The sequence below is a fragment of the Mytilus trossulus genome, chromosome 8 (assembly GCF_036588685.1).
Source record: "Mytilus trossulus isolate FHL-02 chromosome 8, PNRI_Mtr1.1.1.hap1, whole genome shotgun sequence".
In the NCBI taxonomy this organism is placed as follows: Eukaryota; Metazoa; Mollusca; class Bivalvia; order Mytilida; family Mytilidae; genus Mytilus; species Mytilus trossulus.
The window spans coordinates 50809941-50825282 of NC_086380.1; the positions used below are offsets into that span (position 1 = coordinate 50809941).

Consider the following 15342-nt stretch of genomic DNA (forward strand, 5'->3'; position numbering starts at 1 on the left):
AAAGAATGGTGTCACCGTAAATTTAAGCTATAGGCTATTTCGTAGTTGTTTTTACACTTATGTTGCTGCTGTCATTTTTATTGTAAAAGCCACCTAGATTTACCAAATTTACTTAAATATGATACAGGCATATCATTTACATTATCAACTACGAATATGAGCAGTATTGAATGACAAGGGCAGTCATTTTTAATGCACGAACCATTACGAAGCACACACTCTACTGATTCGTAATACCCTGTCAGTATTTAGAATAAAACGGATAAATGTTGGCACTCTAAAAATAAAACCGACAAAACATTTTAGAAATTGCGTTCCAATATTACTGTGATTCAATATGTTTATATCATTCAATCTGTTATAAAGTACCAAGTGTATGATTCCCTCGTGATGTATAGTCAAAATAAAGTACACGTATGAAGACTATTAATCAATTATATGATAACCACCATTGTAAAATTGTTGTAAAAGGACTAGAATTTAATTTTTAAAAGCAATTATTCATAGCGAGGTATGTATTGCTCAGACCTAAGTTTTCTATGTTGTTTGGTGTGTACTGCTGTTTGTCTGAATATTTTTCTGTCTTTTGTGGCCGGTGCGTTGTCGGTTTCGACTGATGAGTTTAAATATCCCTTTGGTATCTTTTGCCTAACTGTTAAATCATTTGATCTCAATTCAAATATGCAATACACGCAATATTTGTCTTTATCGTTTAACAGTGTTACCAATATATAATTCGAGTTTTAAAAAGGGGACCAGTAGATATTTCCAACCCAATCAAAGGATTAGGCGTACTTATTAAAATTGAAAAAACATGACATTTTGTTTTCAAAATATGTGCTTATCTCTGCGAAACAGTTCTGGTCATGATTTAATTTTAGTTCTTACCACACAGTATCCAAAAATCATTTTAAAAAAATTGAAAAATCAGCCTCTTAATTTGGATGGAATATGATAAAATATTTGTAAAATAATATTGAAACGTAGTTAATGGTAACATTGGTATTAAAACGAACAAAAAAATGTATGAAAAAAAATGGTTTTATCCTACCAAAATTTTTATAACAAAATGAAGGGTTTTTTGTACAAAAAATGCATTCTATAACTTTTACTGTAGTCGAACTTTACAATGTCAGACATTTCAAAATTAGTCTTTAGATGATTGTTCACATCATGTTTGATTGTTATACGCCAAATAATTAGTACTTTGTGCGCAGCCTCCATTCAAACGGATAACCGCATCTTAACGTCTTCTGATTCCTGCCAAAAGTCGACTTATTTGTTGCTAAGGAAGCAGCAACCATTCCTGATGAAGGGTATTATTTATTTCATGACGTGTTTGAACTGGGGTGTCCTTTTGTGCACTTTACTCCAAATAGTGTCCCATATATGCTCGATATGGTTCAAATTCGGGCTACGATCGGACCAAGGAAGATAAACCGAATTTCTCTGGAACAATGGATCTTCCTCCACGATGTTTATTTCCAACTTTGGCGAGCTCTGCACTATATTGGATATGGGCAACTGTGTGTCTGTTCGAAGGCAAAGATCCCAGAAATAGTCTTATCGCACGATAACTAGTTAAGATGTGCCTATCTCGAACAGTTAATGTTTAAAGGCTCATGTATGGTCATCACCCTCTTTTTAGGATTGTATTGTTTGCAATGGGTTTCCCTCTGACCAACCTTCATTATTCTTGATTTTCCCTAGCAGATATTATAGGGGGTCTTCTTGATCTCGGAAGGTCTTTAACATCGTTTGTTTTCGAAACGACTTATAGTGGAATGGTGATGACCAACAACACGTGCAATTGTTACAGCGACATACCTGCTTCAATCATGCTGATTATCTGCCACATTGCTGCAGTTATGAGTTGTGGATGACCAATTTAAAGGTGTCAATCACATAACTTTATAAACATTTTTATTTTTTAAAGTGTTATAAACAATGAGGATAAAAACATCTGTTTTATTGATTACGAGTATAGTAGCTGCATGTGCAGATAAGAACTTATCGAGTCGATATTTATTGATTAAACTCAGGTGATATATAAATAATGTTTAACTAGTGGTATTTCAAGAAATTATATCACAAAAAATAAAGAGTGTTTTTTTTTAATTTGAATTTCAATTTGGTGTTGCAATACTTTTGTCCATGTGTATACCTTCACTTGCAATATTTACAACCCCAAAAAGAGGCAATTTATTTCTTAATGTTTCATTTTACGATATCTGTTTTCCTGGAGTTTTGGTCATTCTTAATAATGTGCGCTACATAAAACAAGCAAAGTTGAAATGCGACTTATTTACTGCTTGAAATCGTTATTGACTTTTTCCATGACTTTCATCATTTATTCATTGTAATAACTACATTTTAACATACTCAGTAATGATGGAAGAGATACAGATAGTAAAATAAAACACAGAAAATATTTAAAGCACATAAAAACCTAAAAGAAACTAAAGATACATTTGGGTAAAAAGTTTGAAAGCGCATCTGATGCAACACAAAGGGTTTATGTTAATGCTAGTATTAATGATTATTTTACCTTCATTAAATACGTAAATTCATCTGTACCTGGTATAAAATGTATCGCCGTTCTTCGTCGCATTCATTCTTTTTGTTGATTTCTTATTGATTTTATCTACAAATGGACTTATACACTAATAGCAAGCCTTACCTTCAGAAGTTCTAGTAATTCTTCTTTTTCATCTGTCCTATACTGGTATCTATCATTGATAATTTCAATCGGTGTTTTGTTGGCCTGACATACAAGACAAATAGTTAGCAAAAAGATGTGTAAACGATAGCATTGATCAGTAGGAAATACAGCGGAAAAACAAAAATCATCAAGTAAATCAGATTAATACACCTAACGAGTGTTTAGTCTACAAAAGACTAGTCAGTCACGATTGAATATAATAAGTCAAACCAAGAAACCATATTCCATTAGCTCAATAGATATTCATATTTTAAAGTACTGGTGAGGTTTAATTTGATCTTATTAAACACGACGAAAAACACTGTGACACTTCACTGACAAATGATAACACATACTAATTAACAACTGCCGATTAGTAAGACAAGTGTCGCAAATGCCGGAGCTTTAACATAGTAAAATGACACAATGCGGAATCATTCATGATCGATAAGACAGAGTTCAAAATTTACAATGAACATAAGACACAGCACATAATGAGGAAAAAACATAAAACACAGTGCCGAATCATAATTTGAATATAAGACATACTACCAAATCATAAAGCAAACATAACGCATACAGTCAAATCATCAATAAAAACATAAGACACACAGCCGTATCAACAACAACAACATAAAAGAGGGACGAAAGATACCAAAGGGACAGTGAAACTCATAAATCTAAAACAAACTGATAACGCCATGGCTAAAAATGAAAAAGACAAACAGAAAAACAATAGTACACATGACACAACATAGAAAACTAAAGAATAAACAACACGAACCCCACCAAAAACTAGGTATGATTTCAGGTGCTCCGAAAGGGTAAGCAGATCCTGCTCCACACGCGGCACCCGTCGTTGCTTATGTGATTACAAATCCGGTAAATAGTCTAATTCGGTAGGTGAAATTCATGAAAGGGAAGGGGATTGTATTTACGACGAAAGGAACATATCCGATATCATTTGTGAAACGGTTATTCCATAACGGTCAACCAACTCGTGATGGCGTCATAAGTCACACAAACAAGTCATGAATAGAACATAATACACCCAGCCAAATCATTAACACGATTAATATAATAATAATACACATAGCCAAATGTCAATGAAACATAAGACACACAGCCAAATTATAAATAAAAACATAAGCCACACAGCCAAATCATCATTAAAAACATAAATAAAATCATAAGATTCATAGCCAAGTCCCCAATAACAGCATAACCCACAAAACCAATTCATGAATTAAACATAACACAATCAGCCAAATCATCAATAAAAAAATAAGACACAGCAAAATCACAAATATAACATAAGGCACACAGACAAATCATCAATGAAAATATAAGACATACAGTCAAAGTATAAATAAAATATAAGACACATAGACGAATCATCAATGAAAACATAAGACACACAGCTAAAGTATAAATAAAACATAAGACACACAGACAAATCATCAATGAAAACATAAGACACACAGCTAAAGTATAAATAAAACATAAGACACACAGACAAATCATCAATGAAAACATAAGACACACAGCTAAAGTATAAATAAAACATAAGACACACAGACAAATCATCAACGAAAACATAAGACACACAGCTGAAGTATAAATAAAACATAAGACACACAGACAAATCATCAAAGAAAGCATAAGACACACAGCTAAAGTATAAATAAAACAATAAGGCAATTTTTTTTATAAAAAGGAAAAATTTAACAATTTTAAACAATCTGAACAACATTTTAGTATCTTATATCTGATATACATTATATTTTGTAAAAACAATCTTTTCTGCTGTCGATAACTACATGTATGTAAATCAAATTTCGGTTCAAGATTTCTATTAAAATAAATATTTTTTATACCAAACTGGGAATTGAACTAATGAACGCCAACTCTCGCAGTGAATTTGTACTATCGATAAATAAATAAAAACAGATTTAACAGGTAACTCTAAACATTTGAAAAGAAAATTAATATACATGTAGCAAAAAATCATAGGAAGAAAATAGCAAAAAGGAATTTAAAAATAATGGAACGATAATGATAAATGTTTCTTTAGGTTTTTATGCGTTTTTTTTATTTATTTATTTGTTTCGTTACGAGTAGATTATTTTCATAAGTTTTGTTTTAGATTGAAGTAAGTATTTTTAGGGATTTTCGCTACACTGACAATTATTTCATCAAATATTATGAATTAATCGTCGTCTAGGGATATATATTTCACTTCCAACTTTAAAAAAGGTCGATCTGTAAATATAAGACTTGTAGCAATCTATCTAATCAATATGTATTGCGGATTTCTTCATGTTTAATTTGTGAAGGTAGCTAATGAAAGAAAATAAATGTGGGATATACATCAATGATAGTAAGATAACTACATACACTAATCACAAAGACATACTTTGAATAAATGGAAATCAATGATTACACTCTTAGACAGAGATATTTTGAAAAATGAATAAATTAGTTTAAACATATTTATTTATAGTGGATTGGGAAACAAGTTTTGCAACTTATATTAATCCCTTTCCACTTTGCGGGTGCGAGTGCTGCCTTGTAGCGGCATTAGCCTACTCTTTTTCGAAATCTACAAGGGTGTCTTTAACGTGCAAGAGATATGGCTCTCTCTTAACACGGGTCAGCCATTTATCGTCCCCTTCCGACGGACTATCATCGTTTCCGTAAGACCATACTCGCAAATGGTGTCAAGGGAGAGCCGAAAATTGAATGAATAAATGAACAATTGGGACAAACATTTATGAGATATGATTTATGAAACAATCACTTTTAAATATATAACAGAGCAAAAGTTAGAAATATAATTGTTGGAATGTTTTGATAAATATAGATGTTGTGTGGTTCCAAATTCCAACACAATGATTTATTTACTGCTGTTTTGATGAAATATGTTCCGTTTACTGTTATTGACTAATTAGCTGTAACTAAATTCATAAAATTGACATTGTTGTGAACTGTTATTATTTAGAAAATTTTTGACCCCTGTTTATTTTTTTTAAAATTTTATTTTTTAAAATCACTTTTTTCTGTTTTATGATATTTATGACCCCTTTTGTAGACATGTGCTTTACTAAATTTGCAAACTGCAATAGTATCAAAACAGCAAAGATAATGAATAATAGAGATTGTCCATTTTTGTACTTATACTAAGGGAAACTTCTTGCAAAGCATTATTAATTATAATGTCATTGCATTTAATAGAATTTTTTTTTTTGTGGCAAATAAAACATAGATTTTTGTAGAAAATCCACAAGATTTTGGTTATGAAATTTAAAACATATATAACTCACTTGATTTTCTATGATAAGAACAGTTTTATTTAAGATATGATGTGATAGTGTTTATTGTTTTAAAAAAAACCTAAACAATATTTAAGTTCTAAAAAAAACCTCGTGATGAGTCAGTAAGGTCAAGAGCATCCTAGAATGTGTAATTGAATTGGTCCATATTTATATTTGTTTTAACCAATATTTAAATGTTAGTCTTGTCAAATCGTACACTTTTGCCTAACCGGTTACTCGGATAATCGTTCGACCGATTAACCGGTTAACCGGTATAGTTTTCATTCGGGTTTAAAAGCCTTATCATAAGTAACCTACACATAGATATAAAATGTGGTATGAGTGTCAATTTGACTTCCTTTCATCCAAGTCTTAAATTTACGCTTTTAGAATTGACTATTGTCCTTTGGCATTATAAGGCTTGTCTTTAAGGATTCCTGGCGAAGTTTGACTTTTAATTATCAAATAGACCGTATCAACTATAGCGTCCGTACCAACTTCAGATTGAAAAATTAAAAAAACCTTCTTGATCCCGTTGAATTGAATATGTTTGAAACCGATTATTCTTTCCTTTTCTCTTGTTGTCTCCGAAAATAATCTGAAGTGTTTCAATTTGAAATGATTAATTATATAAAAAAAAGAAGATGTGGTATGCTTGCCAATGAGGCAATTCTCCACAAGAGATCAAAATGATACAAAAATTAATAACTTTTGGTCGTTGTACGACTTTCTCTTTGGTCTGTTTGCTTGTTTCTTTAAGCATGTTACTCGAAATACCACGTATCACGTTTATGTATATGGCTCTGATCTGGCTGTAAATTAACATCTAAGAAATAGTTAAATTCATTTTTATGATTTATGTCATCATTATTTATAACAATTATAAAAATCATTGAAATAAATTACTTTGCTCTTCATAGGCCCTTTAATTTGGAATAAAAATATCTTATCTTATTTTATCTTATACATTGAGTACATTCACATTGGTTTGTATTTCACAATTTTTAAGTTATCATTTCGTTTAAAGTAAGACCAAGCCTTTAACATTTAGATGTAGGTCTGCAAATGAGTTACTTTTTGGCGCAAAAAGATATCACCCACTGATTTAAAGTTACTGTTAAAAACATGTATACTAAATATGATCCTGCCCCGAGCTTAGAGACAACTTGAAGTTCTAATTAATTGTATGTTTTTTAGGATTAACAATAGCAATCAATATACTGGACAATTGTCTAATTAAATACCACGACGACAACTTTTAAATAAAAAATAACTCTTTAACATATTTAATGCAACTCAAAATTTATATCAAATCTACCAAAATTAAAAAAAAAGTCCGGTTAACCGGTTAGCGATTTTTTGTTTTAATTATTTTTGTGTGTTTTACATTCAGAGACAAATGGATGTAAAATGCATGATCTTGTAGTGCTAAATGTGGTTAAATATAAATAATTAGAAATACATAAGAAATGAGGAAAACTCAACATTACCTTTTGTGCATTTTGTGGCTAACTCCATTTTGAAACAACGAAAACACTGAGTGGGAAAATATTTTATCGATTACTTCTCTTTGTTTTTCACTCATCATGTTATTTATAACTTTCTTTTTACGCATCATAGATTGATTGTTGTTTGATTTACGTCCAGATGCAAATTAATCATAAGCATTTTTTGAAAGAGTAAATACTGTCTATCAGTAAAATATCAGAAAAGTGGAAAAAGAAACGCGACAGTACGCGCATTGCGTGTTTTATGACTCTTTTTAAACAATAAAACAAACTTTAGAAAAGTTTTTTTTTCGATTATTTATATGCATATATATGATCAAATATCATGATGAGCTGTAAGTACAATATATATAAAATGAGAAAAGTAAAAAAAATAATTTGTTGAATTATGTAGAAAATATTGGTATATAGATATTAGGTTCTACTTGTTAATATTTATTTAGTTTTGTCGGTACTTCCTTAGATTTTACTCATCAAGCCATAATTTTAAGTCTGTCTTATGCATATAGAAAATATTCATAAATGAGGATCTTGTGTTTCAATCATCAACATGTGAAATTTCAGTGTATCTAACGTTCGAATCCTGACATATAATTGTTACTGTAACTGTCATATATTTTAATGTAGATTGATAAACAAACAGACGATAAATTCTGTTTTGGATTATCGCGACTACATACAACCAGGTGTCAAACTGAACACACATCTGTAAATGTAACGAAAAATTCGCAAACAGAGCGTGTGGAAGATTTAAAAGCAGGGCTTAAGTTTTATTTTCAGAAAAAAGTAGCTTTTAACATAGTTATTAATGTTGTATAACTAAAAAGGTTTTGTCATTCAGTTTTGGATTAAATTCTATTATACTGCTAACGTTATGAGGGAGGTTCCTGTTTACTGTCAAGTAATGATACTAAACTTTCATTGTCACTGTAGGGGCGATTCATCTCTAATGTATATGCGATGCATTTTCATAGAAAGAAATTTATTGATTTTCTTCAGATAAAACCTTAATTCAGCCGACTCACTAACAAACTTAATAAATTCAGGATTTTATTACATAAGGTTACTTTATGATTACAAATATGAGGTGGTGATACATCAATGAATTCAGTAAAAATACCATTTATTGCTTAAAAAAATCATTTTGTGTCTCTAATAATTTGTCTGAATCTATATGTAGGGTCAAATTTATCCAGTTTGTCAGTTTGGGTTTATTTCTTAGGTGCATTACATCACCTACCGATGCAATTTTATCGGTGCGTATATCTTTGACAGAATAGATCACACTGGGCCTACATATCACGCTTGGATGAACAAATATTCGTGTATTTCATACTCCAGTATATTTTCGAATCATTTACACGTTAATATCCAACTCACCGAAAATCTTTGAATATGCAATATAACATCGCTTTCAATAATTGATATTATAAAAATCGGCTAGCTTCAATAGCACATTAACTATTAATAACTATTATTTTGTTATTGCATATTGAAAAGTCATATTCAAATGAAATTGTGTAAAAATATAAGTTGAAATAAATTATTTTGTATTTTCAAAAAGGAAACACACGCATTTTCCCCCGTCATCCTTTATTCTACAATAGTAATACTCGCGATTGACAGTGAAAATTAACTGCCTGAAATCGCACTTTGTATACACTGTGAGTTTATTCATTCTAATTGTTTTAAGAATGTAATTAAACTAGACAAGTAAGGTCATCCAAGTATGAACAACTATCTGGAAGAAACATACAAGTTGACCGATATGCATACGTTTTCATTCTTCTTGTTTTATACTTAGCTTAAGCTTGACTCATCGATTTTTTTAAGTATATTCGTGATTCTGATTATATTGGCAATACTCTGTGGACATTAAGTTTGAATTGTGTTTTCTATAATAAAGTACTATTACCGACTGCAAACTGTTGGCTATTTTAGCAAATACAACACTTCATACCTTATTTTTTTCCGCTGGATCTATGGTTGTTCTTTCTAATAACAATTTGAATAATTCTGTATTTCCTCTTTGAACAGCTAAATGTAAAAGAGTGTCACCGTCCTGAAACAGAAAAGTTGAATAATTCACAGTACTGACATGTATCTTACAATGTTCGCATAGAAGTCACTCCTTTGATAACTCGCTCTGCAACTTGCTACAATTTAAGTTTATTATACACACACACTTATGAATACAAGGTTTACACCAGCAATTGTGGATTCAGATGTCGACCTGAAACCGAAAACACCATAGAAAAGAGAACAAAACGACAAAAAGACAGACAACTACCTACGACATACTACAAAAAGAACTGAAAAAATAAACAACACGAACCTCAAAAACTTTCTATTTGCAACATTAAATACCAGTTAATTTACTGAAGACAAAAAACAAAGAATATACACAATAAATCAGCAGTATGGCAATTTACTTTTCAATAAATGCTGTTAGTGCTGTTACAGATACTTTATGTAACAAAACCAAACAATATGAAATGAACGAAAGGCTATATATTACAAATGCATACACAAATTTATGTCAAACTGTTTGCTAAAGAATAAAAAAAAAACACGCGTTATATATTGACAAAACATACATCTAAAATAGAAATATTAATATTGGTAAACAAACTGTTGGGTTCAAAATACCAAAACATTTACTAAGGCATTCAATTTCGTCTGAATTTTGATAATTTCTAAACATTGCAATGTTTGGAGTCTCGTCTATACTCTTGATTTTTACTCATCAGGTTATTTATATTTTTCATGGCAGATACAAAGAAAAAGAAAGCAACTAAGCTACATGATTGTGTTTATTCAAAATAAAATAAAAATAAATGGCATATGAAAGAAATATATAGATTACGTCGATATCAATATGTTAACAATATTTTGATTTAGCTGCATAACTTCAGTTTTTCCTTAACACATTTATGTATATTAGGAAGGTTGGAACAGAAATTACCGGGAACGTTATCTGGACATCAGAAATGATATTTCTTCTGGATGTAAAACTTATAATTATTTTACTTCTCAATGTACGCACAGAAGATACCTTAAGTGAATTCAGCCTCAATCACACACATTTCACAGGTTTGCGCTTATTATAGTAAGTCAACTATAAGCTAACACAAATTCTGTTTTGATATCTATAAGCATGAATACTATTCTTCTTGGTCTTGATCATGTGTTCATGCTTGCATTCTATTTTACCTTCTTGTATCCAAAATGTTTTGGTCAAAGAAGGCAAACAACTGCATCACAGGCTATAAATAATTACCAGGGCATTTTAATTCACTCCCAGAACTTTTTTGGTTGTGTGCGAGTCTCAATCCTTTTTTTGTGAATGATTTATTGAAGATGTTTGCACTGATGTATATTTCATTTGAGTTGAATTTTATCATGTATGTAGAAGTCATGATGTGTGGTCATCATTTTTTGACACAAACAAATCATAAACGATTGAAATAAATTATTTGTATTTTCAAAAAGGAAAAAAAAACCATTTTTTTCCAATCATCCTTTATTCTTCAGTAGCAATACTGTCGAATGCAGTGAAAATGAAATCTGATTTTGCACTTTGTATACACTGTAAGTTTATTCATTCTTATTGTTTTACGAATAATAATACAAAATGAATTTAACTATACAAATAAGGTCATCCAAGTAAACACAACTATCTGGAAAAAACAGACAAGTTGACCCGATATTTATACGTAATAATTCTTCTTGTTTTAATACATAGCTTATGCTTTACCCATTGGTATTTTTAAGTATATTCGAGATTCTGATTATATTGGCAATTCTCTGTGGACATTCAGTTTGAATTGTATTTCCTATGATAAAGTACTATTACCCACTGCAAACTGTTGGCTATTTTAGCAAATATAACACTTCATACCTTATTTTTTTCCGCTGGATCTATGGTTGTTCTTTCTAATAACAATTTGACTAATTCTATATTTTGTCTTTGAACAGCTAAATGTAAAAGAGTGTCACCGTCCTGAAACAGAAAAGTTGAATAGTTCACAGTACTTACATGTATCTTAAAATGTTCGCATAGAACTCACACTTATGAAAACAAGTTTTACACCACCAATTGTGGCTTCATAAGTCGACCTAAAACCGACAACACCATAGAAAAAAAACTACAAAAAGAATGAACAACACTAACATCAAAAACTTTCCATTTGCCACATTAACTCTCACCTAATTTACTGAAGACAGAAAACAATGAATATGCACCATAAATCAGCAGTATGGCAATTTACTTTTCAATAAATGCTGTTAGTGCTGTTTCAGAAACCTCATTTTGAAAAAAACCCAAACAATATGAAATGAACGAAAGGCTATTTATTTTAAATGCATATACAAATTTATGCTAAACTGTTTGCAAATGAATAAAAAGACACGCTTTATTTATTGACAAATCATACATCTAAAATAGAAATATTAATATTGGTAAACAAACTGTTGGGTTCAAAATACCAAAACATTTACTAAGGCATTTAATTTCTTCTGAATTTTGATATTTCTAAACATTGCAATGTTTGGAGTCTTGTCTATACTCCTGATTTTTACTCATCAGGTTATTTATATTTTTCATGACAGATACAAAGAAAAAGAAAGCAACTAAGCTACATAATTGTGTTTATTCAAAATAAAATAAAAATAAATGGCATATGAAAGATATATATAGAATACGTCGATATCCATATGTATAAAAATATTTTGATTTAGCTGCATAGCTTCAGTTTTTCCTTAACAAACTTATGTATATTAGGAAGGTTGGAACAGAAATTACCGGGAACTTTATCTGGACATCAGAAATGATATATCTTCTGGATGTAAAACTTATAATTATTTTACTTCTCAGTGTACGCACAGAAGATACCTTTTAATTTTGATAATGAATTGAAATCATACATCACTCTCTACTGCTGAAATTTCAAATAGCCTCAGTTTGCTTTATACGGTTAATAATCAATGTGTGTTATACATGAGCATCAGGAATATTTGGGATAAGTATTCTTGTTACAAACTTTGACACATGACATTATGAAGAAATCACAAAAACTTAAGAAAATTAGAAACCAAATGTTAAAAGAACATTTGAAAATCTTTCTCATATTTTGATAGGAAAATATTAACTTTTGGTTTAATATGTTAATTCTGGTGTCAGATAATAGAAAAAGTTTGGCTGTTTTTCCAATAAATATGTTTCATGTTTACTTTCGAAGGTAGAAAAGTGCTTCCGGTTTGCAGGATGTCACTTCTGGTTTCATTTGAACCTGATTACACAATGACTCCAAAAAATAATTTAAAGTGCTTTAACATAAAAAAAAATCAAAAACGGTTACTTCTGGTTTATAAAATTTCTTATTTGATTGACTTTCTTCAAGATAATATTTCTGCAACCCGATTCAAAAGACCCTTTGACTCAAATATGTACCAAAAAGTAACAAAAATTCCAAACGCCATAGAAATTTCAAAACGGAAAGTCAAAATGCTTAACCATACCAAACACTCTAATATTAATTTACAGCGACTGTGTAAATTTAAAAAGTTTGACCTTGACTTTAATTTCCAGGTCTTAAGACAAAGACTTTTTAATCAAGAGTCTTATATATTGTTTATGGGTTATATTACCATACTCGTAATCTTTAACATAAGGGGATGGGGGAATAACTCTCAGATGGAGTATCCGGATAGCTTCAGTCCAAAGTTCCTCTTCATCCTGAAGATATAATGAGCAATTTGGTAACATAAATTTGTCTTTTACGGTTGATGGAGTACATGTAGTGGATACAAGAAAAACAGTTCTCGAGTAGATAACTTGTAAAGTGTTCGGTTAAACAGGGTTAATTTAAAACCGTATAAACTGTTCAATACCATAAATTAAGAATCTTGGCGCCATCTTGTGAAACCACAATTCTGAGCAAAAAAAGTATGTGGAAGAACAAAGAATAATTATCAAAAACCAGTTGTTAAGAGAAGGTTTTCCCACCCCTAGCGATATATTTTGATATGAAAATATTAAGACAGCCGGTTTAAAAGTTCATTGCTAGTGACAAATGTTTGCTGATTCCAAAAAATATATGGTTTCTATACAATGTTATATCTGGTTGGAAAAATGTCACTTTCGGTATTTTTTGAAAGTTTTATGGAAATTCCTTTCAAAACTATATTGTTCTACATTCTTTGAAATGCAATAAGTACGAAAAAAGGGTCTTCCGGTTAACCCTTTGTAACTTCTGTCTTTTTCCAAGGTGATATGACTTGCTACCTAATGCACTAATTGATATGGCTTTATGATGCATAAACTAAATTTAGAGCAAAGGTCGAAATCTAGAAAGTTAAATTGACTTATGGCCTTGAACTTTACTTCCGGTTTGAAAACACGGCACTACCGGTATCATTTCATAGTTCACTCGACACTGAATGCAACAATATATGGTTATACATACTTATTCATCAAATAAGTATAAAACAAGGCTACATCAACTTCATTTTCGGTTGGCTTTTTCATGGTCATATGGCTTGCAATCTAATGCAAAAAAAGTCCCAAGGACATGAAATCAAAAGACCCTAAGTACATGTATATGTATATGGTAAATGAGTTGTATCATCACACGCGTAATTCTAAATATAAGAGGGGAGATACTTGTCCATTTAATGTCAACAGGTCAATGTACCCTTTCAACCAAAATGTATGTCGCAACTTACAGTTAAGAAAAAATACGTTGTCGATATCTGAACTGAAAATTAGCCTAAATCAAAATTAAAAGATGACTTTGACCATATCTTTTTCTTTTTCTTTCGGACCAATGACACAAAATCAAAAGATCCTAAGTCTTTATCACTTATAGATTGGCAGTTACAAATCACTGATATCAAATTCATAAGTTTAAATAACTCACAAATGGAGTCTCCGTATAGCTTCGGTTCATATGATTATCTTAATCCTGAAGATATAACGATTTATCGGTAATTGGTATATATTCCCTTTGATCTTACTGCCTAATATTTTCGAGTATCAATGTACTGGCTGTATCACTGAAAATATTACGCAATACATTGTGTGACGTCATAATTACCGATAAACAGAATAATAGTTAATTTCGTTTTTGATACTGACTATATCATGTGGAATATCTTAACTCGCCCTAACGGCCTCGTTTCGATATTCCACATGATATAGTCAGTATCAAAAACGAAACTACCTATTATTCTATATATATTTGGTTAAATTATGTTTTTTCTAATCTTTTACGATTGCGACGGAGTAAGGGACACAAGAAAAAAAGTTTTTGGGGAGAAAACTCTTACAAAAAAATGTGTTCGGTTACACATTGCAATCTTTAAAACGTATAAATGTGCGATATCATATCCCCCAACAAATAAGCGCATTTTGTGAAACAACAATTCTGAGCAAGAAAAATAAATAGGTGGAAGAAAACAAATAATAATCAGAACAAAAGCAATATGTCTTTCTATGGAAAAGTGGAAAGATTTAATAATCAGAACAAAAGCAAAAGGTCTTTCCACGGAAAATTTGGTTGAATAACATTGAACGTTTAGCAGTATGTATTCGTTTACTGTTACAGATGTGGCGTGTCAATTTATTTGCATTCAAAAAATTGTACATGTTTATGGTTTTCTCTTTAATGTTTTTGTTTGTGTCCTGTTTTATTATAGAACTTTAAGTTTCTTGACACTGTTTTATAGGTGGATTTTATTATTTTCGTGATAAATTTCTATAATCTTCTCAATGGGAAACTACATGTACATGTTTCCTTATTTATTACTTTACTTTGGA

The 15342-nt window shown here is 30.5% G+C and overlaps 1 protein-coding gene across 1 annotated transcript in view; it reads right to left on the minus strand.

Annotated features, from left to right (window-relative positions):
• The window catches only part of LOC134727740 (putative ankyrin repeat protein RF_0381), a 296205-nt gene that overhangs the window by 179604 nt on the left and 101259 nt on the right, over positions 1 to 15342 (minus strand). The window lies entirely within an intron of this gene.